Here is a 25,176-nt window from a genome sequence, read left to right on the forward strand (position 1 = left end):
AAGCATATAGTAATCATTTTCTAACTACGTAGCAAAGACAACTGCAAAATCATTCGTGTCCATTAATGGTCCTCCAGTTACCAAAGATTTTCATGCCGACAAGTATGCAGGATTGAAGGAGGACGCCATTCTCCAAATGACCAACCTCATAGAACATGTATTAAAGTATTCCCAAGGAACTTGTAGGTAGGTTAAATGCACATCAAGTTTGAACCTGGCAATAGAAATTTATTCAAGTTTTCGGTGTTAGTATAGTTTGCAAGCTCTTTTTTGTGTACGAGTTTGGGTTTCCTTAGAATGTAAATGTACTGTTTCTAAATTACGTGCAAATGTTGTCGTAAGATTTAATGACTTGTAAAGTACTTGGGACCATAGGCGTAACTTGGCAGGGGCAAGGGGGGGCACTTGGCCCGCTCAAATTTTCAGGTTTATTAAAATTTACAAGTTAGGAAACCTGAGGAGAAAAGTAATAAAGAGTAATATTTGTGATTTCGCAAACGTCACAGTTATTTAGCAAATAATCCTGGACCCTGTTGTTATTGGATGGAAAACTTTTCGAGGCCTAGGTGTGATTCTAACCCCTCAAAATTAGGCCCCAAGTCTAATCCTGCCCCCTCAAAATCTGGACCAAGTTTAACTCTGGCCCCTCAAAATTACGCCTAAGTTTGATTCTGCCCCTCAAAATTACGCCCAAGTTTGATTCTGCCCCCTCAAAATTAGGCCCAAGTTTAATTCTGCCCCTCAAAATTAGGCCCAAGTTTAATTCTGTCCCTCAAAATTAAGCCCCAAGTTTAATTCTGCCCCCTCAAAATTAGGCCCAAGTTTAATTCTGCCCCCTCAAAATTAGGCCCAAGTTTAATTCTGCTCCCTCAAAATTAGGCCCAAGTTTAATTCTGCCCCTCAAAATTAGGCCCAAGTTTAATTCTGCCCCTCAAAATTAGGCCCAAGTTTAATTCTGCCCCCTCAAAATTAGGCCCAAGTTTAATTCTGCCCCTCAAAATTAAGCCCCAAGTTTAATTCTGCCCCCTCAAAATTAGGCCCAAGTTTAATTCTGCCCCTCAAAATTAGGCCCAAGTTTAATTCTGCCCCCTCAAAATTAGGCCCAAGTTTAATTCTGCCCCCTCAAAATTAGGCCCAAGTTTAATTCTGCCCCCTCAAAATTAGGCCCAAGTTTAATTCTGCCCCTCAAAATTAAGCCCCAAGTTTAATTCTGTCCCCTCAAAATCAGGCCCAAGTTTAATTCTGCCCCTCAAAATTAAGCCCCAAGTTTAATTCTGCCCCCTCAAAATTAGGCCCAAGTTTAATTCTGCCCCTCAAAATCAGGCCCAAGTTTAATTCTGCCCCTTAAAATTAAGCCCCAAGTTTAATTCTGCCCCCTCAAAATTAGGCCCAAGTTTAATTCTGCCCCTCAAAATTAAGCCCCAAGTTTAATTCTGCCCCCTCAAAATCAAGCCCAAGTTTAATTCTGCCCCTCAAAATTAAGCCCCAAGTTACGCCCATGCTTAGAACAGCGAGGCAATATTTAGTTTACTGACTGCTAACATGTATACAAATTTACAGATACAAACCCCGGCCCCCCAAAAAAATCTCAAATACGCCACTGAGTGGGCAACCCCCAAAGCAAAAAGCTTAATTCGCACAGTGGTTGGGCAAGACAGGATTGGTGCTATATCTCCAAGCTGCTATAGCTTTCGGTAGCCGCTCGTCTTCAGAGTCCAAAGTTGCCTGTTCTGGGAACTGTCAACCTAAAGCGCCAGCATCGCCATAAAGAGCAAACTACTATTTGCCTCGCTATCTCAGATCTCCATTGCCTGGATGTTGGTGACTAAGATAGGCCCTCGCTCGTCCGGGACCCGCCACGTGCTCCGCAATTCGTCCCATTCAGGATGTGACTCAACGCCATCCGAGACAAACACTTTGTGGGGTAATTGCGACAATCGACTTGCTCTGCGACGGATCTGATTGTCCAGCTGGTCTTCTACGAACACGTGCCACTTCCGGCGAAGTAGCACTCGGCGGAATCGGGCAAGGAGACGTATGCGAGTTCCGGCGAATTACAGAGAAGCAAGATGCAACAGGCAAGATCTGTACACAGTGGCGTGTCCAGGATTTTCTCTGGGGGATATTCCTTATTAGTACTCGTAGGGAGCGGAAGTTGATGAAACGTCATTTTTTTCTGACATCTCGGACACGATGCCCATTAAATGTACACAATATTGCACTTCGTCTAGAACCCAAAAAATGTCATTTTAATGTGCATTTTTTTTTTCATTTTTTGCCAATTTTCAAGTTTTAGATCATTCTCCCCTATTTTCGGCATTTTCCTGTCATTTTTCGCTACATTCGGTGTATTGTTTTGTTATATTTTATCACTTCTTTCATTTTGGTAATATTATTGAGTCTTTTCACCAAGGTGAACAAAGGCCTATATAGATCTCGCAAGATTGCAATTTACAAGCACAGATGCGGGAGATTAATGCATTTTACACCAATTCATTCAGTGTATACGACTTTTTCATTAAATTGTTTAAAAATTATTCGCTTGTTTCCATTGGAAATCCTCGTTGCATATTTTGATTAAAGGTGCATGTGGTAGACTATCATTTGGTGCCTTTTTTTTAAAAAAAAGATTGCATTTTGTTTAATTTCCTTTTCATTTCAATTTTTAACCTGAATGGTCATTTTTTGCATTTTTTACGTCATTTCCCCCATTTTTTAGAACATTCTATAGGTCATATACCTATATTTTTTAGGTCATCAACTTCCGCTCCCTACATATTAACCAAAAGAGGGGGGTAATGACCATTAGCGGTAAGTAAGCTCCCTGCAACTTTCAGTTGTGCGCCCCTACTCGCTTCAAAATAGCTATCTTTTCTAAAATATTAATTCATGCCTACATTTATGTGCAATTATGCGTAAAACCCGTAAAATATTCATGAAACGTAAATTGCGTAAAAAATTAGGATCAAACAAACATTAAAACAAAACATGGTTTTTGCGATTGTTATTGTTATGTTGGCAGTGGCACAAAAAAAACAAAAAAGGTTTTATAAAACTTTCCTTCCGAATTTGTACCTCTTAATACAGTAGAACCTTACTAACTCGAACCTGAGGGGAACAAGAAAAAAATAGAGGTATCAAGGATTTCGACTTACCAAGGTTCGAGTTACTGAAAGCCAAAATCGCCGGCTTCGAGTTATAGAGGTCTAAACACATTAACAATGATGGTTACATACACGGCAGGGTGGGGGAGTTCAAGTCCCGACACGATTGTTGATCACCTGACATTGTACGTACGCACCCTACACTTCGACTTATTGAGGTCCGTGCTACTAAAACTTCGAGCTATAGAGGTGATTAGAATTTAACTTCGACTCATGGAGGTTTTTCATACTCTACTTTCGAGTTGTTGAGCTCGAACGGCATCCCATACACTGTACAAAAATTCGTCTTATCAAGGTGTTATTCGAGTTTCTGAGGTAAAACTAGTATTGAGTGTTATGGACAATTCAAAGGGGATTACAAAAAATTCGACTTATCAAGGAATTCGAGATGTTGAGGTTGAGTTATCAAGGTTCCACTGTATCTATAAAGTTCTTAACGATTTTTTCCTCTACTTTCTTCCTTTTTGGAAATTTAGCACCACTTGGACGTTTGTTTTTAAGAACTTATTTTTAAACATTTCTTAACTTTATTTACATTAATATAACTACATAGTAAACTTAACAACATAAGGGAACAACATAGTTTCACCAAACCTTGCTGAAACACGGGCGATAAGTAGGGCTGGGAGCGAGTACTAGGCGGGCGGGGGTGAAATCAGCGTTGCCAGATAATTTCCTTGCCTGTTGTCTACCCTTTGGCGATGTAAACTCAGGTTCTGTCCGAAAGGTACAAAATACAGACTTGAAGTATGGTCTTGGCGGAAGTGACGTCACCTAGTACAGTTCGAAAGCGCCAAGAACAGAAGCACGCAAGTGCACAGCTCGCAGTGCAGATGGTTGGTGACTAGGTCACGTGATTTCCGCACTCGTTGTTCATTTGTTTAAAATCACGGAGGTAGAAAGCTCGCGACACAGGTAGATATACGTTATGGGTCAGCAAGTTGTTGGTTATAGTTCTTCTAATGTGTGGAAATGTATGTGTACGGCCATTTGAAAATGCTATGTGATTTCTATGGTGCAAAATAAGTGTTTAAAATGCGAGGAAAATAACGAGTACTCAGTTTTCTCTACTGATCGTATTTGGCGCTGCAGTCGAATTGCAATTCGAAAGACTTTCACTTCCAGTCCACGACTTCAAGACCGCACTCCAAGACCATACTCGGAGGATGCTCGCTTCAAGTACTGTCTTGCACCTTTCGGACACGGCCAATGACTTGAACTATTCAGCTAATGAACGTTTTCCTTCTAATTGGTAATCAGCTTTCTACTTTTCTAGTGATTACCTTTTTCTGTTTGCAGGAATAAACATATAATGTTTGGTTGAAAATGCATTTTAACGCCGAAAGGAAAACTTTCGTGAACTGTCGGTCCTTCTTAATTTATCATTTTTACTGTGCCCGCCCCCCATCGCAGGCGTGTTATTTACGCCACTGGCAATGAGCCTTGCCACCATCTCCTTTGGACTGGGATGGTCACAAAGTCCGAATAACGGATATAAAATTATCCTATATCCGTTTCGGATGCAACGGATAAACCGGATATTCTGATATTTGAAATCTGGATAGGCAATTATGCGATATCCGGATTTAGCAATCCCTAGGACGAGTTTATACAGCTCGTTTTCACGGCAGCCACACATTTATGTTACTGTAGGCCAGAAGGTTTTTCAATGTCAATTCAATGGTCTTTATTCTTGGGCGAGGTTCAGCAAATGCTGATCTACCGTAAGGGGCAGAATTTTCTTAAGGTAAGCTAGATTTGCTGGACACTGGAAATCGAATCTACACACACAAAACTAAATGCATCATATCGATTGATGCACCAGAATGCATGGATTGATGCACTAAAGTGTGTTTTATGGCTTCTTCAAAGAATCAGATTCACATTTGGTGCATTTGGGTGCATTTTTGTATGTTGTGAAAGAAACACCAAAGTGCATCATTTGATTCAAGTGAGGATCTCCTTCAGTCGAGATGCACTTGAATGCATCAGTTGATGTTCCTTGATGCATCATCAAAAAAGATGCATTCTGGTGCATCAAGGAACATCAACTGATGCATTCAAGTGCATCTCGACTGAAGGAGATCCTCACTTGAATCAAATGATGCACTTTGGTGTTTCTTTCACAACATACAAAAATGCACCCAAATGCATCAAATGTGAATCTGATTCTTTGAAGAAGCCATAAAACACACTTTAGTGCATCAATCCATGCATTCTGGTGCATCAATCGATATGATGCATTTAGTTCTCTGAGTGTATGTCGTCTTGATTTGAATTACATAAGAGCACGTTAACACTGTTTAATAAATTATGGAGAAGGATTTTCCACAAATTTACGCTAATGGAGATAAAGCAGAAGTATGTATCTAGAAGGTATATATCTCTCTCTCACACACACACACACACACACACACACACACAAACAAGTTTTTTCTCGACGTTCGTGACACTTTTGCCCTACCAGTGAATTCTCAACCTTGATTATTATTTAAAATCAATATTAAAACAAGTAACTGTAGAATTACTTCACAAAAACTGATAATGCGATGCCAGCTTCGATTTCCAGTGAAGGCAAATGACACAATGTATTGGATCTCACTTTAAACTGTAGACCCAGTCTCCTTACCTGGACGCAAAGTGGACCTAAAACTAACTCTGTGAAACTTTTTCCACACAAAAATCGCGACACAGTATAGTACGGTTTCATTTAATATATAGAAATTGCTACACACTGTATTTCTGAAATTACACCCTACAATATCTGTGCTTACACATCTTCTGTGCCCTCCCAAAAAATAATTCATTTATGCTGAATTCTAATACGTTAAAGTCTATGAAGAGAAGCGTTTCTAAAGGAGGCCAGTCTCATATCAACTGTTAACTGACGTGCTGACTTGTCCGATAAGAAGAAAATACCCTGGCAATTACTGCTCTAATCCCTACAACAAGTCACCATGACTGAAGTGGAATCCCATTGCTGCGAACAAGATCTGGAAATTTCATTGTGCGAATTCTTGAGGACGATCGATATAAGGCTGGTAGAAATAACAGCTGGAGTATTCTTCCCTCTGCGGTCAAGATTGCCAGATGGAATTTGCTGCGGGACCAGGAAAAGACACGCTGTGAAAGGATCACTACGAACACGATTGGATTGGAAGTGCAAGAGAACGAACTATAGTCCGGAACATCTCCAGTCGACTGCCAGGGTGTAGCCAGTGAGCCTACAAACACTGTAGAGCGTGAGGAACAGTGTTAGTGATTGGTTCTGGGGTAAGACGTCGCGACTTGCTTGTTGATTGAATGCCTCGGCGGTTAAGACTCGCTCCTAAGCTACAAATGCAAAACAGATCTACATGTAATATTGAAAAGGGAAAGGGTTCTCTGCAACTGAAACAATAACCGCTTTGGTGAAATCTGATTCGATATTCATGAAAATAGCTCGTTCGATAATTCGCTTCTCGTCAAATTAATCTTTGGCCTGGTTCGGAAAGCGTTAATAACACATTTTCACTAAAATAAGTTTTTACTGGAATTCAACTCAACCCCAGTATTATTTTGCAAAAAATAAACTATTGCCTACTCAATTTAGTACGTCTTTTGAGCAAAAAAAAATTAGAGCCTTATCTAGTCAAAATGTGACATTGACGCTTGTTGGAAACTTGTCCCAGAATGAATTCCAGTTAAATGCAAAAGTTACGAACACTATTTAAAACATTAAAGTGCATAGACTGCACTCTTTGGGCATCAAAACAGGAAAATGCATCAAAGGGTATTTTTTTTTTGCAAAAAAAATGCATGAATTGGCAAGTTACGATACCACCATTGCAAAGAAACAGAAAATTACACATTTCACTGTGTCAATTAATGCATTAAAATGCATCAACCTTGGCTTGATGCATTCCCAGTTCTGTGTGTCTCGGAAGAACACCAAGGGTGACCAGCATGATAACTGCAAGAGAAAGAACTGAATAAGCCTTGCACACCAGGGTGATTTTAGACGATGGTTTTATCTCCGTATATTGGCGAATTTTAAATAAATTCTATTCCGGTCCGGGAGAGAAAATTAGCAAGCGTAAATGGGTTCTGAATTGTAAAAAAAAAACTTCTTATCTTTAAAGTATTTCAATTCGGTTCCCGAATGATTTCTCCGGATCAATTTGAATACGGTCCGAAATGAGACAATACGAAACCTGGACCGAATTTAAATTGTGTGAGAAAAAAGGTTCCGGTCCGGAACTCAATAGAAGCCATTAGAATTGATGGGTTCGTAGACCTTACACAAACCTGACGTAAAGTGCTGACGCACTCATTCCAAGCTTCTGCAGTCCTGTCGGTACGGCATCTGATCTCTGCGCAAGAGACCCGGGTTCAAGTCCCGGGGTGGATAATTTCAGCAATATTCTTGCGTGAAGCGCCTGTGGAGTTCACCCGGTCTCTAATAAATTGGTACGAAGGCGGCCAGAGCGTGGTGCTAATCACGTCACCTCCACGAATGGCTGGGATTGTGAATGCTTGGGGCCCTCCTCCATATCAATCCATGTATACCTTCACGGTACGTTGCAATGTGTAAGGGAATACTGTTATCATTCATATATATGGGATCTCGTGCCAGAAGCGGATCCACGGGGAGGGCGATAGGGGCGATTGCCCCTCACAACTGCTAGCACTAGTGCTTACGTTATGATATTATTATGCCTAATATTTTTCAAGATTAAAATGTTCTGTCTGATCAACAAGTTTAACACGAGATCTTCCGAAAAAATATTTCCTTCCTTTCTGAAAGTTTAAAATGTGTTAATAAAATATACCACAATATCTTCTGCATTATTGCAACACACGTTAGTTGTCCCTCGGCAATGCCATCTCCTGTGTTTCTGAACTGACAGGAACTGTACTCGTACCTTGCAGAAGAAAACATGCCGATGCAAAAAACTTCACTAATAGTGCCTTTGTACAGAAGTTGGCATACCTTTCTGATATTTTCCACAAACAATGTATCTCTACAAGGTACAAAGGAATCCTGCACCTATGAGATACGGTGTCAACCTTCAAATAGAAGTTAACTTCGTTTCGCAAGATGTCAGAGTACAGAGCAGCATTCATTTTCTCACCCTGCCGGAGGAAGCTACCGGGAAGTGAACCACGATAATCAAAGAAAAACACGAACACCACCTTGCGAACGAAGTCGACTTGTCTGCCTTTCTCGGGTCGCGGGGACGAGGGGTGTTTCTACTCCTTGCTGTCGCGTTTACTCTTTGGCGTATACCGGCTGAGCAAGATCTCGTCCACTGCCACTGTATCACGGATCGCTGAGCCTTCTTTGTGGCACCTGACACTGTGAACGCCATGACTCACCTCACTGAATGACTGACTGGCGCCTTGAAGGCAAATTGCACATACACAACCTCCCTTCCCTGCCAGTGCCGCCACCTAGCGACGCAGTCTGGAACTCGTCTCGCAGACATGTGACGTACCCCAGTCTGGCCTACATATCCCGTAAGTTTCATCCCTCCGTCACTTTATTTCTCTTTTTGACAGCATTAATCCGGTTTTTATTGACCACACCAAATACAATCAGCAAACTGTTACAAGAAACTACTTTTGAATGAAGATATCCAAACATTGCTGCATGCCCGGATTTTCTTACTATCTCTATTTATCCTTTCTATCTTGTGAATATTGTATCACAATGAATTGACACCAGATAATAAACATTAAAAAATTGTACGTCACCTATATTAAACACACACATATTTTCATTACTTGTGTATACCAACACTAAAAAATACCCGAAGAGATTTTGTGTTGATCTTTCATGGCCACATCACATTATTTATCTATTATTACTGAGGGGAGGCGCTTGCAGATTTTGGCAGCGGAGGGGGCCACGATAGCTAAAAGTTTGAAAACCCCAAAATTGACCGTAGGTCTGGTTAAACTACTTATGTATCAGAAAGGGGTGAGCATTCCAAACGTAAAATATGTCGTCTCGATAGCATGCTTGGCTGGATAATTCGTTAGGGTTGCTGCGAACAAAATTAAAAACACAATTGAAATGTATTATCGGGTGAGAGCTTAAACAAGCGACGACAGGAAAGAATTTCACTGTCTTGGAACTTTTCTGTATCCACCACTGCTGCCACTAATGGACTAACACCGACATTTTTTTTAAATCTCCTAATAGAAATAGATCCCGAGTCTGTTGGATTACACCTTGAATTACATTTACGAGTAGCTGTAAGGTTGAATGAAATCATATTTCTTTATCTGTATGCAGAGCTTATGCTCGTATAACCTAGAGGTGAAACTATCAAGCGTCCTCAAAACCTTCGGTTCCGCACATATCTTACATTTCAAGGATGAACATCGAATAAATCTAAGAAACCTTCAACCAGTTTCACGAGGCAGCGGAAGCACATTATGGAATGCTGAGAGGGAAGGGAAGGAGGTTGGGACGACACAGAGTAACCGGGAAAGACAGACAAAGGAAGGGAGAGAAAACAGAGTGACCCCGGAAAGACAAACAAAGGGAGAGAGAGAAAACAGAGTAACTGGGAAATACAGATAAAATGAGAGAAAAACAGACTAACTGAGAAGGAGAGAGAGCAGAGTAACTGGGAAATACAGACAAAGGGAGAAAGAAAACAGAGTAACTGGAAAAGATAGATAGAGAGAGAAACAGAGTAAATGGGAAAGACAGAAAAATAGAGAAAGAAAACAGAGTAACTGAGAAAGATAGATAGATAGAGAAACAGAGTAAATGGGAAAGACAGGAAAATAGAGAAAGAAAACAGAGTCACTGGGAAAGACAGACAAAAGAAGAGGAAAGAAGCGTAGCTGGGAAAAACAAAGGGAGAGAGAAAAACAGAGTATCCTGGAAAGATAGAAAAAGGGAGAGAGTAAAACAAAGTCAACGGGAAAGACAGACAAAAGAAGAGAGAGAGGAAAAAGAGTGACTGGGAAAGACGGACAGAGAGAGAGAAACAATAGGAGAGGAAAACAGAGTAATTGGTAAAGACAAAGGAAGAGAGAGAAAAACAGCGTAACCAGGGAAGACAGGAAAAGAGAGAGAGAGAAAAACAGAGTAACTGGGAAAGACAAAGGGAGAGAAAGAGAAACAGAGTAACCAGGAAAGACAGACAAAAGAGAAACAAAGGAAGAGATAAAAGCAGAGTAACCAGGAAAGACAGACAAGGGCAGAGAAGAGAAACAGGTGACCGGGAAAAACGGACAAAGGAGAGAAAAGCAGAGTAAGTGGGAAATAAATGGAGAGAGAAAAACAGAGTAAGACAGAAAAATAGAGAAAGAAAACAGAGTAACTGGGAAAGACAGACAAAGTTACCTGTTCGATGCCAGCAAGAATACGAACACCAAAACACCGACAAATATAATCTGGGTGCTTGCATTGTTATATCCATAATATGATTCGGACGACGACGACTACCCCTCGCACCTGTGCGTTGAGATCCAGCACAAATACGGGAGGGGTCGTCGGTTCCCATGGCAACCGGCTAGTAACCGTAGTGCTCGTAAGCCCACTCCGGTCTGCCGTTCATTGATTTCCCCGTCCGCGCGGGGAGGGGAGAGGAACAACCGATTTGGGTGATTCTGTGCAAAGCTTGCTGGAGCGCGGAGTACTTTCTCTGTATCGACATGACGGCCTCGTGACGCTTCCTGCTCCGGCGGGAAAAAGTAGTTCCTTGGTGATCAAGCGCCGATTTGTGCCACGGCCCGAGCATCTCTCGCTATAATGAAAAACGTGGAAATCCCTCTAACGAAATGAGTAGGTAAGTCAAGAGGAGATGAAAGGATGAAACGAAGTCAGAATGAGAAAGGAGGGAAGAGAAGACAATACATGGGAAAGACAAAAAGAGAAAACATAGAAACAGACAAGGGGAGGACAAAAAAGAATACCTGTAAAACAGGCACGCTTCTAAAAATATATTTCGGGGGTGGGGGTCCGAACCAAGTGTCTGAAAATAATAATATTAATTTAAATTTAAATAATTATAATTAATAATAGTATTAATTAAAATATTCAAATTACTTAGGTTATATTACATTTTATTACATGAATAGGTAAAAAGACGGTACACGGAGAGTGATATAACAGCACGCAGTGGGGGCTATTAGGGGGCGAGGGGGGTTGCCCCCCCAAGCAAGGTAATTTGTCAAATAGATAAAGAATTGAATATCAAAAAAGGATGCGAGATCCAGTTGGCGATAAGTAAAGTTCCTGGTAATATTTCATGCATATTATTAAAAGCACTTTTTTGTATGATCGCAATAAAATCCTTACTTTCCAATTAATTCGGTGGTAACAAATAACGCTCCATTAAACAAGTATATTTTTATAATTTATTTTATTATTTCATTATTTAATTTTAGTACATAGTCTTTCGGGGGATCCTGACCCCCCTAGCACCCCCTAAATACGTCCTTGCCGTAAAAGATGGAAAGAAAAAACAGTAACTGGCAGAAGAGAAACAGAGGGAGACAAAACATAATAACTGTGAAAGGAAGACGAATGAATGAAAAAAAACTGGGGAAACCAGGGGAAACAGAATAACTCGAAAAGAGCAAAAGAGAAAACAGAATGACTGGGAAAGAGACAAAGAAGGAGAGAGAAAGGAGGAAAACAATACCTGCGAAAGAAAGACAAAGTGAGGAGAGAAAACAGAATCACTTGGAAGAGACAAATGTGGAAGAAAACCGTAACAGCTGAGCAAAATACACAGGAGAAATGAAGAATAGAACGAGATTGCCTGAAAAAGAAGGACAAAGGGCAAGGGTCACAGAAACGCAAATAAACTGAAAAATACGAATAGAAAAACTAAGAAAGTAGAGACCAAGGCAGAGAGAGAGAATCTTGAACAAAAAGTGACAGAATAAATGAAACAAAATAACTGAAGCCAGAGAAATTAAGAGAGAGTGGAACAGAAAGAGAAACTGTAAAACAAGAAAGCAAAATAACTGAGAAAGACAGACTGACGGAGAGAATAATAAAGAACCATAGTAAATTAAAAGTACGAAACAGTTATAACATAAACATGTGGAGAAAGTAAGGGAGAGAAACGAAAAAAGAGAAGATAAAACAGAATAAATGAAGAAGAGAAAGAAATTGAAACAAACAGAACAGATACAACTGGAATGTAAAAAAAAGAGGGACCTAAAGAAGAAAAAAGACACAACTAACACAGAACAAATCAATAGAGACGACATGCAGTTCCTGTGAATACAAATACAATTTTGACCCTCCCCCCAAAATACAATCCTGCCTAAGATTATGCATAAATATGTAAACCAGTGGCGTATATCGAAGGGGTGTTGAGTCCCATGACGTGGCGGCACATCTCTTACAATAATTCAAACACACTGACAGCAATATAATTCCCATATTACATATATTTGTTTGCGTTATTTATATACTAAACACATTATATTACATACAGCAGAATCCGGTAAAACTTTGTGTTTGAACTTCCTACACGCTCTAGTAGGAAGTATTCTGATTTTTCAAACACAAACACAGTATTTTCAAATGGTCCATCGTTCCCACCTCCTTACATATTCCTTTCTTACGTTTTCTTCAGCATTCAATCCATCAAGCGAATCAGCGCCATCTCTTGATCAATTATTTACTTAGAAGATCTTTGATAAAGGTACCGGTTATTTTGTCGCAGATGGCACCACTGTACATGCAGATACATTGCACTGGGAATAAAACAAGCCGAGAACGTTACGAAATTTTACAGCGCGCTAATGGTTCTGTTCGGTAGCCGTGTTCTTTGGTCGCGAGGGCATTATTCAAGCAGGAAGGAAGATAACGAATGCTACCACGAAAGCGACTGCACGAGCTTTATGTGTAGGAAGCGTTCACGGAAAGTCTTTCCAATTTTTCACACGGAAGGCACCCACCTGATTATAATTGACACTGTCATAATGGATTCGTGAAAAACAAGCACATGGCAATGTTTTCCTTTCTCTATCTCGAATTCCTTGTCTAATTAAAGTTGAAGTCCTGATTCGACACGCCACTTTACTTCAAAGAAAGTTCTGAAACACAAGTTTCTTGACAAGTCCACGTGGAGCCCAGTATATCTTCCCCTCAAACCTTTGCCACCAATAGAGTCCGTTTTAGGAACTGACAGTACTTGTCAAGTCCACGTGGAGTAAATTAGATGTTGCCAACTCAGTTTCTTTAGAGATTCCATAACGTGAGGTTGCGGTTATCTTTACTAGGTTGTTATTGTGTTGTGCTATTTAAAAGTGACTACAGCGCTTCTCAGAAAAACAGGTTCTGGCTCGAAACGAGTCCAGTCGCCTTCCTCTCGAGTTATGTCAAAGATACCGAACTGACGTTCGAATTGGGACTTCAACTATACCCACCCCTACACTCTATTCCGGGAATCCGTGGAGCAAGCGAACGTAAAGAAGTCCTCTGCGCCAAGAGTAGTGACTCTAGATGTCTCGACCAATGAATTCGTGAGAAGGGAAAACGAGGCTAAAGCTACCAGCCGTTTGCACTGCATTACTCCGCCCACTCCCTTTCTCCCCTTCTCTACCGGTATGCGCGGCCTTGCTACAAACATTCCCAAGACAGAGTTTAGTAATCATACCTTCAACATGTTTATTTTCATACCAGCTTTTCGATTATATGCAACCGGCTTCAGTGGCGGGTTAATCATCTCTCACAAGAGCGGATAATCTTTTTTTTTCTATCGCCCCTCCTCTAAGGTTCCATAAGTTTTAGACGTCCAGGCATGGGTGTCGGGAGGGAAGAAGTCAAACCTATCCGTTGACTCCCATCCCTGGAAATTGCCATCCCTCAAGTTACAAAAACGTTAATAACAGAAAGAAAGCTCAGTTAGTACTAGAACAGAATAACGAATAAAAAATGTGTTAAATCGAAAAAATTGAGTGTAAGAGACAGAAACCACAGTTTTTCAAAATTCCAAAAATTGAGTTTTACATATGTGAGAGGTGACACATTTCCCCACAACTTATAGAGCATTTTGATGAACGAATTGTGTAAAAGTTAATAAGAAAATAGCTATGTATTTTAGTAGACCCTATACAAAAAACAGTTCTGCTGGATATTCACTCATGTACTCCATCGAATAGAAAAGTCTCCCCAAGGAAATAATAATAATAATAACGTGGAATAAAATTGGTTCATTTTTATTAGTATCCTAATATAGTAATAGCACGCCTGCTCAAACAAAGGTGACTTATTATCATCATCATCATCGCCGCGTTGGTCAAGTCGACTAACCACCATGCGGGACAGTCGGTTTCAATTCCAGGTTTCAGGTGCTCTGGGGTTCACCCAGCCTCTAATAAATGGGTACCAAGGAGTAAAGGCGGCCCGAGCGCGGTGCTGATTCCATCACATCCACAAATGGCCGACGTTGAGAATGTATGGGGTCCATCCCTTCACGGTATGGTACAATGTGCAACGGGTAGCTTTGCCTATTGTTATTATCGTCAAAAACAATAAAGTGTAGGCACCCGAGCTTCGTTAGTCTGCAATAAGGTTTTCATTGTGTACGTGTAAGTCCTATCTCGAAAAGGTCACTCCTTATGCTCGCAAGTGCTCATTACACTTGGGAAAGCACTATCGGAAAGTACTGGGAACGTTATTACCCCACAGTTTCACAAACAGTAAAGAGTTTGGCAAATTTTAAATCCTCTTTATGCACGCATAAGCTAATCAGGGTTTGTTCTACGATTTAAAATTAGATCTGAAGTACCGAAATGTGCCAGCAATATGAATCGAATCCGGGAAGCTTTGATTACATCACCAATATTTCACTTCTTACTCGAATCGCGACGCAAAGATGAAGGATGATGATATGAAATAGACAGACGAACATGTGCTTAGGTCAGGGCTTGCATGCACCTGGAATCTTTGAAGGCGAGACAGAAACAACGCTCGAGTTTCACGCCGGCCTCTGTGACGGAGTGGTTAGTGCTTTGCGCTACGATGCCAGGGGGTCCTGGGTTTCAATCTCGGGTAAGATATGGGTGTTTGCGTTGAGAACCAAGCAAAAAAAAGTGAAATGAGACTGAAATGCAGAGGGGAAATTCCCAGTTCAATGATAAGACTTTTTTAGGGGGAGGTGGTAAGTGCAATGCGCCATAACGTAAGAGGTCTCAGGTTGTAACTCTGGAAAAGGTATGGGTGTAACGAGCGGCTAGGAACAGCTATAATAACTCTTTGATATGTGTGTTTGTGTGTGTCCATGCTAACAGCACCATTCCTGACCTGCCTAACCTATTCACGTGTTTATTTCTGCTATTAGTTGCAAACATGACTGGGATACGCAGCTCAAGTTTGGTGCTGTTAACATATGTATCTCCCAAAGCTGTTTCTAGCTGCTCGTATGGGTGTACAATTTGTTTGTTCCATCATCCGTTCAACCTAAGCGTCGTTACTAACACTACAGGCGTAACATAAAAGTGGCATTTATTTTCTGAAATAACCGAAGTAGAACAGTCAAGTTTCACAAAACCTAACCTACTGCTTAATTCATAAATGAGGAAAAGAGACCGAACAGCATACACTAACGAAAAGCAAGTAAACAAAACTATGATGACTGCAGCTCCTGATTAGAATTTAGATAGACGTGTTAGAACTTTGAGGTTTCAGTCACCATAAAATTACGTCAGGGACTACACAAAACTACAACGGGCATGCCCTTATTTAAAAAAATGCTATCTAGCAGTAGAAAGGGCTAAAGGGTAAAGCAAGAACATCAGACACGAAATGAAATTAGCCGAGACTAGTGCACTACTAGGAAGACTTTCTGTTGTGCATTTGAAAACAAACTTCTTACTTGAGCACAACGGGAGACCAGCGACTTGAAGACATATGCTAACAGAACTAAACCTGACCTTCCTAACGTACTCACGTATGGATCTAATACCAAAAATAAACAAAACCTAACCTTTTGCATGTTTATTTCTGCTATTAGATGCATACGCGAGTAGGTTACGCAGGTCAGGTTTGATACTATTAGCATATAGATATATATCTCCAAGTTGATATAGCTGTCGCTAGCCGCTCGTAAGTAAACCCAGAAATGGGTCTGAATTCGAGATCAAATAGTTTAGTTTAGTATGTAGATTCACCAAATCCCGTTCTATATGGTACTTTTCTAAAAGACAAGCCAATCATAAGATGGTTGCGGTTAAGCAAAAGAACATAACATTAACAATTCATTGCAACTTACGAAAATTTGCCGCGTAGTAATCTTTACGAACAAGCTACACTTCTACAGAACAAAACTACACGATAAAATTAACTCGATTTACATGTCTAATAATGATACAAATAACACTATAATTTTGCTACTTCTATAATTCACGTACACCTGCAAGCACAAATTCATAGGTCAATAGTTTTGCATCGTCAGCCATTACCCTTTTCTTGTTGACTCGTGAATGGAAGGGAAAATCCAAGCTTGATGAAGCAATATTGCTCGCTTTGATTGATGATATTCAAGCACAAGATAAAATCAATGCCGCTGAAGCATGTTTTTTTTTACTCTATGGCTGAATACATGGAAGCGACTTTTACATAAGACAAAATGTATATAATGTAGTATAATCACATATTATTCTTGTAAATTTAAATGTGAAATAAAGGTGGATAATTAGCATCACCTAGAAGTAGGCTGTAGTGTTCTATATCTTCTCATGTTATATTTTTTTTTGTGAATTTAATATAATACCAGAGTATTTTTGGCTATGTATTTTGTATTTGTAAAATCTATTAATGTACCTGTATTGTATTGTAAGTATTGACATGTCCTATATTACCATGTACTGTAATTTGTACACACCAGTAGTCCTTGGACGCAAATAAACTAAACTAAACTTTGCTTTGCTTATGTCAATGTTAGACAGACATGTGAACTTGATATTTGTATTACCGTGCAGTTTTCGGCAATTTTCTTATTCTTACGTGTTCTTCAGCTTATTTTAGATAATTGCGACTTTGGGGACGAATGATGACTTGCTAAAATTGAGGAAGGTCCAACTCGAAATTTTGTGTGTGCAGTTTTCGGCTTGAAATTGTCGTCTCGAGGCTACGTGCAAGGTAACCTTGCACGTAAAAAATACACAAGTCAAATCCAATTTGTCTGAATGAATTAATTCCCTGCGAACTATCTGTGATGAAAGATACAAACATGTGCAGTAGTAGGAAAACTGTTGCATGTTCAAACCTGCATATCATTCACAAACAGTGGCATGTAATTTCGCATATTGATTTTTTTGGAATACACAGCTTTCAACTGACATAAATGGGAGTCCAGTTTGCCGATGTATAATAAGTGTTATGGGCCTGGGTACATTATAAATAACTGTATTATAGGGAAACAATTACAAAGCAAGCCATTTAAATTCTTTAGAATTGTGCCTGTACTAAACTCTCGCTACAAACGTCAGTCCTGAACGACTGCCAACAAAACACTACACCCAAAATTTTCAGTAAAAATGTTCACATGCCGAATAAGTAAACGCGGCATAGAATAGGCATTACTTTCTAAGGAAAAGCACAATAAGGGCATTTGTCTCAAGTGCACTGCACCAGGATTGCGTAACTTCAATAATAAAGAAGCACATGGATTTACGACGCACCATGAATACAATTTCGTGTCGAATGAACGATTATTCTACCTAAATGTCCCAATCAGAAATTTCACGTTTACAAAAGGTATCCAATATTATGCCTTCATACTACTGGATATAATACACCATACACCGCTGCACTACTGTAATATTGTGTGTATTGAATAACGTCCAAAAAAGCCCTGGCTAGAAAAACTAAAACCAAAATCATACGATTAGAGAACTATTGCACTTAAATACCACGTTTCATAGAACGACAGAGCATAATCATCTTACACTGCTCCACTAATATACTAAAACTAAAGTTCAGCGTTGTACAATCAGGTGAACTATTGAAGCGTACAGTTTATACATATTCTTTCCTTGCTGAATGCAGATACCGTGGATTGCATTTGAAAATTTCGTCGTTTCGTTTCGTAACATACAACTCTGTGGGGTCGACTACGGGACCTAATAGGTACCAGAATCTACGGGATTTATGTCCTGAGTAAATAGATAATATCGAAAATAATCTTACCTTAGTTGTACTCAGCAAGTCTCAAACACAAACACACAAAAACTAAGAGAGAAATACACTACACAACCTCTTCGTTCTACCACTTCACACTGTCTGCTTTTCTGGCAAGTGTTGCAAACTAATTGCCATGTTTTGCTCCAGAGGGAAATTTCCCTCTAACACAATGTACGCGCTATCGGCAAAATCCCCGTATGTTCTGTCTGCAGACCGCAGACTCGTAGCAAAACAGGGAACGGACCGGGGGGACGGGAGGGGTACTTGACTTACACTGGTGGCATTTATTTTCCATTTTCAATTTTATTTTGACAAATCGTGATTGTCTTTTCCAATATCCAGAATTTACAGTGCGATACGAACAAGTTAAATAAAATACCTAAAGGGAATCGAAACCCAGGAAACAGAGTTAACCACTAAAACATTGGGTATGTCTAACGCAAGACTTAAGGAAGTAAAATATATGCAGGGGTGTGCCCAGGGAACAAAATAAATATTTTTGAAAACAAAAACTCGTATTAAGACGTGACTTGCAAATTTCACTCCCTTTATCTGCTTCTCCAAAAATAGGTAGCAGCTAGGTTGGATACTTACCCAAAATTCTTCAAGCTCCCACTCCTAATACATATATAATAAAATCAGTACCACTTGTTGTATTTGTTTATTTGTTATGATTTGAGAAGGACATCTAGTTGTTATTATTTAGGCACTAAATATTAAGCACTTGGTTTAGGACGGCATGGGTTCGATCCCGGGCTCAGTCTCCGGGAATTTTCGGCCTTTGTATAGGGCCGGTGGCAACCCACCATCGTGAGGAAATTGTGGAGCTTCGAATGAGTAAACGTAATCCGGTCACGGAGACCTACTATAACGGCTGGGGATACGTCGGGGTGACCACCCGGCTATTCCAATATTGGTTGAAGATCTCCACGCTTAGAGGGGACGAAGGAAAGCGTGGGACGGAGACCGGCAGTCGGTAAGTAAGCCAAGGCCCTTCGTGGGCTGTTACGCACAGGATTTTAAGAGCATTTTTTTTTTAATTCTGCAGTAAGACTGCCAGTCTCCCTCCCACAATTCTACCTAGAGGTGTGGGGAAACTCTCAGCCGTTATAGGAGATTTCCGAGACCGGGTTACACTACTCACTCGTAGCTCCCCAATTGCCTCACGATGGTGGGTTGCCACAGGTTCTATACACAGGCCGAGAACCCAGAGACTGAACCCAGGCGGACTCGAACCCATGACGTCCCGCAGTCGAAGTCCAAAGTACAGCGCCTTAGACCGCACGCAGGAGGACCAAGAGAGGAAATATTTTTCTTGAGAACAGCCACATTTATCGACCGCAAAGTACCATACAAAAGTTTGGACTAAAATAACATTTATTTATTTATTTGTACACATTTTCTAGGGGTGATAATCAGGCACTGACAAGTCGAATGGGGCAGAGGTATCAACAAATTTAGAAATCATTGCACGAACATTAAACACCAGCTCACAATCTGAAACGATCACATTTTTCGAGCTAACAGAGCTGATATCTCTGTCATTTCTTCGCATGTAAAAATTCTGAAGTGGTATTCTGGTTCTTTTTCCCTTTTTCCTCTTGGCACTGAATTGGTAACCCTGTTCCGCAGTAGATTTGACTGCCATCTATTAGCGTAATCTAAAACTGAATGCAGCAATCCAGCTTTAACAAATCCCCAATAGATGTCAACGTTGGTGTTGAGTGAACGAGGAAACACGGTGCGAATGCGAACGGATCGCCCATCTTCAAGCAAAACTATATAAATAAATGCTCTTTTAGCCCAAATATGCCTTTAGTATGATTAGGTGCACATTATATGAGACTATCCTCCCAGAATACATTCCCGCCTCCCATCTGCTTTTTTTTCTGATGAAAATAATTTCATTTATTCAGAAATTATGTCGAGCATCTTGTGTAATGTTTTAAAAAAATCATTATGTTGTCTGAAATTAATTAAATAAATAAAATTGCCTTCAACAGGGGAGTCCGAAAAGGGGGCAACGTTAAGGGGCTGGGGAGAAGAGTAAAAGTCAGTAACAAATTACACTCTTGCTTTCACACATGTAATTTCTTGAAAACAGACACAGCTTTGTCATGTATGCACCCCTACATGCTTCTCCGTAGACAAACTCTTTCAGTGTTCCCCTTACATACGACTGACAACAGGGCCCACGCAGAAAAGTGTACACAAAGCCACTAATACGAATGAAGTCGTAAGTTGTAATATCTCCTCTGGTAGCTCAGTTGGTAGAGCGGTGGACTGTAGAAGGTTGAATGTAGATATCCATAGGTCGCTGGTTCAAATCCGGCCCGGAGGAAGTTAATTTTTACCCTACATTTTGTTAAATACATGGACTTTACATATGATGAACTTCTATAATTTGTTGTAGATTACATTTTTCATTGATTGATTAAAACGTAATTATATATTTTCTTGAACCTAACATTGCCATTTCTTTATTGGTTATTACTGAAACCTAGTGGCGGATTACAAGCTTCTCTTATGGGGGCAGACGAGTTTATTGTGAATTATCAACAGTTCATCCCTGAATAGAGGGTGGTATTTGATGGGAGGATGAGAGGGCATTACTTTACTGGTTGTGTTTTTTGTTTTGGAGGGTTGGGAATATTTATATAAAATACACATGGGCATCCGGAAGGGGCACGCCCCTGGAAAATGAATAACACCGTAAAATTATGTATTTCAAACATATAATTTAATTTCTTTCGCAATATTCTATGATAAATTATCGTAATGATGATCAGGAACGTATTACCTTAAAACTGTGAATGAGTATTTTTTAGGGGGCAGTGCAATGGGGGAAAATTATTGTTTACTCCTCCTCCCCTGGAAAAATACTTTACTTACTCCTTCCTGGAAAAAATCCTGTGGACATCCATGAATACACACAGAGAAATAAATAATTTATAAATATAACATGAAACGCACAAGAGAAACAGTTAGAGAATTTGTAATGAAAAGTATATAATTTCTCCCTCACTGGAAATACCACACTACTATATACGAGGGTCACTATTTATATTTTGAGCCTAACAATGAAAAAACAGGAATTTGGCATTGAAAACTGCTTTATTGTTTTTCGAAGTATTCTCCTTTATGGTCAATACACTTTTGCATTCGTTCGAACCATTTTTCGAAGCAGTTTTTCCAATCTTCTTGAGACACCTCCATAATATGGTTTTTGAACGCATCAACGGCGTCTTCCGCAGACGAAAATCGTTGTCCATGCAATTTATTCTTGACGTTCGGGAACAAGAAGAAGTCATTGGGTGCCAAATCGGTACTGTACGGCGGATGACCCATCAATTCGATATTTTGACTCTTCATAAAGTCGGTTGTTAGACGAGATGTGTGACAGCTGGCATTGTCTTGATGAAGAATGATCCGACGGCGTTTGTTTGTTTTCCGTATTTGACCGAAGACCTCTGGCAAACAAATTGTTGTGTACCATTCAGAGTTGACCGTTCTACGTTCCTCTAAAGGCACAGTTGCCACATGACCAGTTTCCCCGAAAAAACAGGCGACCATTTGTTTGGATGTGCTTCGAGCGCGAACAACTTTTGTTGGATTGGGTTCATCTTGAAACACCCATACAGTCGACTGCTGTTTACGTTCCGGCTCATGTGCATATATCCATGATTCGTCACCTGTTACAATCTTATATACGTCTTTTGAAGCACCACGATTGTATTTATTGAGCATTTGTTTGCACCAATTGACGCGAGCGTCTTTTTGAGTTTTTGTCAAATTGTGTGGGATCCAACGAGAACATACCTTTCTCACAGCTAAATGATCATGTAATATTTTATATATGCTGGTGGAACTAATGCCTATGGTTGCCTCAATCTCACAGTATGTCACATGACAATCTTGCAGTATTAGGTTTTGCACAGCATCAATGTTTTCTTGAACAACAACTGATTTTGGACGACCATCGCGAATCTCGTCGGTGAGCGAATGGCGGCCACGATTAAATTCATTATACCAGCGTTTCACAGTGGCAAAGGATGGGGCTTCATCGCCAAATGTGGAAGTAAGTTCATCGATGCACTCTTGTCTTGATAATCCACACGTCGAAAATCGTAAAACATCATCGCACGAAAATGTTCACGAGTTAATTCCATTTTATTGTTGTCGCGCAATCTCCAAGGCAACATAAACAACACAAATGAAGCTATTGACAAAACATTTGAAGTACGTTATGGTCAATAATGCCAGACGATTCCGTGCAAACGTCAAATCGCGCCTAACTTCAATCAGTGTTGCCAAGGCTCAAAATATAAATAGTGACCCTCGTACATTGAACAGGAACTGTATCCAGAATGTTCCACTTGGAATGGTGCAAATTCTATTTAGGGAGGTGTAAGGGTAAATCAGGTCAAATGGACAAAAATTGGACGTCTGTGACATTGAATATTATTGTTATGTGAAATATCATCATCTACGTTAATTGACTTTTATTGTTGATGTCAGTTAATGGCGTATTCTCCCATGTATCTGGTTTACCACTGGTAAACCAACCAACGTTTTTCATATATGTAGAAATTGACGGAAAATTTGAAGTTGTCGGACTTCTGTTTTTGTTTTACTTGCATGCCTGCATCGATGTTTTATTTCTATTATATCTAATTAAAACAAATAAGAATTGTTGTCGTAAATCAGGTCAATTTTCCAGAAACATGCAACTCAAAACCTTTTTGAATAAGGGCTTGTTTTTTCCCCTATTTTAATTATTATATGCTGATTTTATAATTTCATTTTGATTTTCATTTATGCACATGTTCAGCTAAGGGTGAAATCAGCAAGAAACGTAGTATTGTGGGGGATGTATCCATGGGCGTCCGGAAGGGGGGGCAAGGGGGGCCGTGGCCCCCCTCTGGAAAATGAAAGTCAGCCAAAAAATATGTATTTCACACATATAATTTCATTTTAGCCACGATAATATGTGTTAATTATTGCATGAACACCATAAATTCAAATTTAAGCAATGTTTTTTAGAGAACAACACTATTTTTGGGAAAAATTTGTCTTCGTTTGCCCACCCTGTAAAAAAAATACCTTCCTTGCCCCTCCCTGGAAAAAATCCTGCGGACGTCCATGGATGTATCCCCATAAAGTCTTCTGTCATTATTGTCATCAATCAGGAATCTGAACCTTTCTCTTATCAGACATTAGTGTACTTGATTACAAAGAAAAATATCAATATTAATCATTGACTTAGTTGAGTATGGTTAAGTGCAATTCTCAACAAACTTAATAATAATAAACCGCAGCTCTTCAGCCCGTGAGGGCCTTGGCCTATCTCCCGGCTGCCAGTCTCCCTCCCACAATCCTATCTAGAGGTGTGGAGATCTTCAACCAATAATGGAGAGATGTGGGGTCAGCACGTTGAACCCCCAGCCATTATAGATTTCCGAGACCAGGTTACGCTACTAACTCGTAGCTCCCCAATTTCCTCACGATGGTGGATTGCCACCGGTCCTACACACACACCGAGAATCCCGAGACTGAACCCAGGCAGACTCGAACCCATGCTGTCCCGCAGTCGGAGCCCAAGACTGAAAACAAGGTAGCTAACTGCAAAGAAACTTAAATTTTAATGGCTATGGATAAACAAAAGTCTTAGCTGCGAATCTCATGTTAATTACCTGGCAGGCACATTGAGTAAGATGATTTAGGCTGTCAAGGTAATAAAGGCTATTTTAAATCTGGAGACAATGAAATCAATTTAATTGTTTTATTTTAAATGTCATTAACCTACGGAAGAATTATATTCTGGCTTCAATGGCTTCGTTACTACCCGGAACTGTCCGTGACTGTACCATGATGGAAGCCAGATAAAATGAACAATGTAGAAAGCTGTTCAGGGATCCAGGCACTGGCTTACACAGGAGGCTTACAGTCTCTCAAAATTTTCAGATGAGAGCAGTAGAGAAATCTGGAAAACTAAAGTGGTAAGGCAAACCCCTTTAAATGACTTCCTATTACAATTCTTTGAAGTTATTGAGTTACAAGAATGTGCTGCAGAGATCTTTGTCTTCATGATGGCGATGATAAATGCACTTGCCAACAGGAATTAGTAATAATTCTACCTTTATTTCCTTCTGTTTACAGTTATTTTTCAGTTAAGATTCTCTTCCTTTGAGTGACGTGTACTGAGTCCAATATCTGGGCTATCTCACTATGTCACGTGGTCCTAGGCTATGAATAGAAATAAGTTTACCAACTTCTAAGAACTCAGGTTGCCAACTTATAAGAAATAAGGCTGGCAACTGATAAGAAATCAGACTGCCAACTCATAAGAAATCAGGTTACCAACAGGAAATCAGGTTGCCAACCCATAAGAAATCAGGTTGCCAACTCATAGGAAATCAGGTTACCAACTCATAAGAAATCAGGTTGCCAACTCCAGAATCAGCATCATCATCTCACTGATATGAATAATAATATTTACAATTTCTGATCGATTTTTCTCCTGAATTTTATTCTCTAGACTTCAGGCTACGCATATAGCCTAGAATATATGTTCACCAGTGGCGACTCGTGGAATTTTTGGGGTGTAGAAAGTTATGGCAAACAGACCGAGGAAAGTTTTCGAAAATGCATTAAATTACACAGTGACATGTATCGCCTGTACCTTGGATTAGCCATTTGATTTGTGATGTTAGCTGCAGGCCCTCCCTGGCTGTCATATGTGGGTTGAGAACAGCTTTGCCAATACCAACCTCCTGATAAGAAAAGGTGCTGTTTCAACTCCTAAATTACGCTAAATGTTATAAAATTATGCTAGGGTTTATTATAATTATTATTAATTTA

The 25,176-nt window shown here is 39.9% G+C and overlaps 1 protein-coding gene and 1 non-coding gene across 9 annotated transcripts in view; one reads left to right on the forward strand and one right to left on the reverse strand.

Moving 5' to 3' along the window:
- Positions 1 to 18,428, reverse strand: part of tty (tweety) — a 189,916-nt gene extending 171,488 nt beyond the window's left edge. For 7 of the 8 annotated variants that reach the window (XM_083125497.1, XM_083125493.1, XM_083125498.1 and 4 more), the window contains exon 1: positions 18,322 to 18,428. The gene's annotated coding sequence lies outside the window, so the exon portion shown is untranslated. The remainder of the gene's footprint in view (positions 1 to 18,321) is intronic. The other variant, XM_083125492.1, reaches the window with a different exon arrangement.
- A 2,139-nt stretch (positions 18,429 to 20,567) lies between these two features.
- Positions 20,568 to 20,656, forward strand: TRNAY-GUA (transfer RNA tyrosine (anticodon GUA)). The gene is given in 2 exon segments: positions 20,568 to 20,604; positions 20,621 to 20,656. It is a non-coding gene; the product is annotated as a tRNA-Tyr (tRNA).
- Positions 20,657 to 25,176: the final 4,520 nt, after the last annotated feature.

The sequence above is a fragment of the Lepisma saccharinum genome, chromosome 7 (genome assembly GCF_977018435.1).
Source record: "Lepisma saccharinum chromosome 7, izLepSacc3.1, whole genome shotgun sequence".
In the NCBI taxonomy this organism is placed as follows: Eukaryota; Metazoa; Arthropoda; class Insecta; order Zygentoma; family Lepismatidae; genus Lepisma; species Lepisma saccharinum.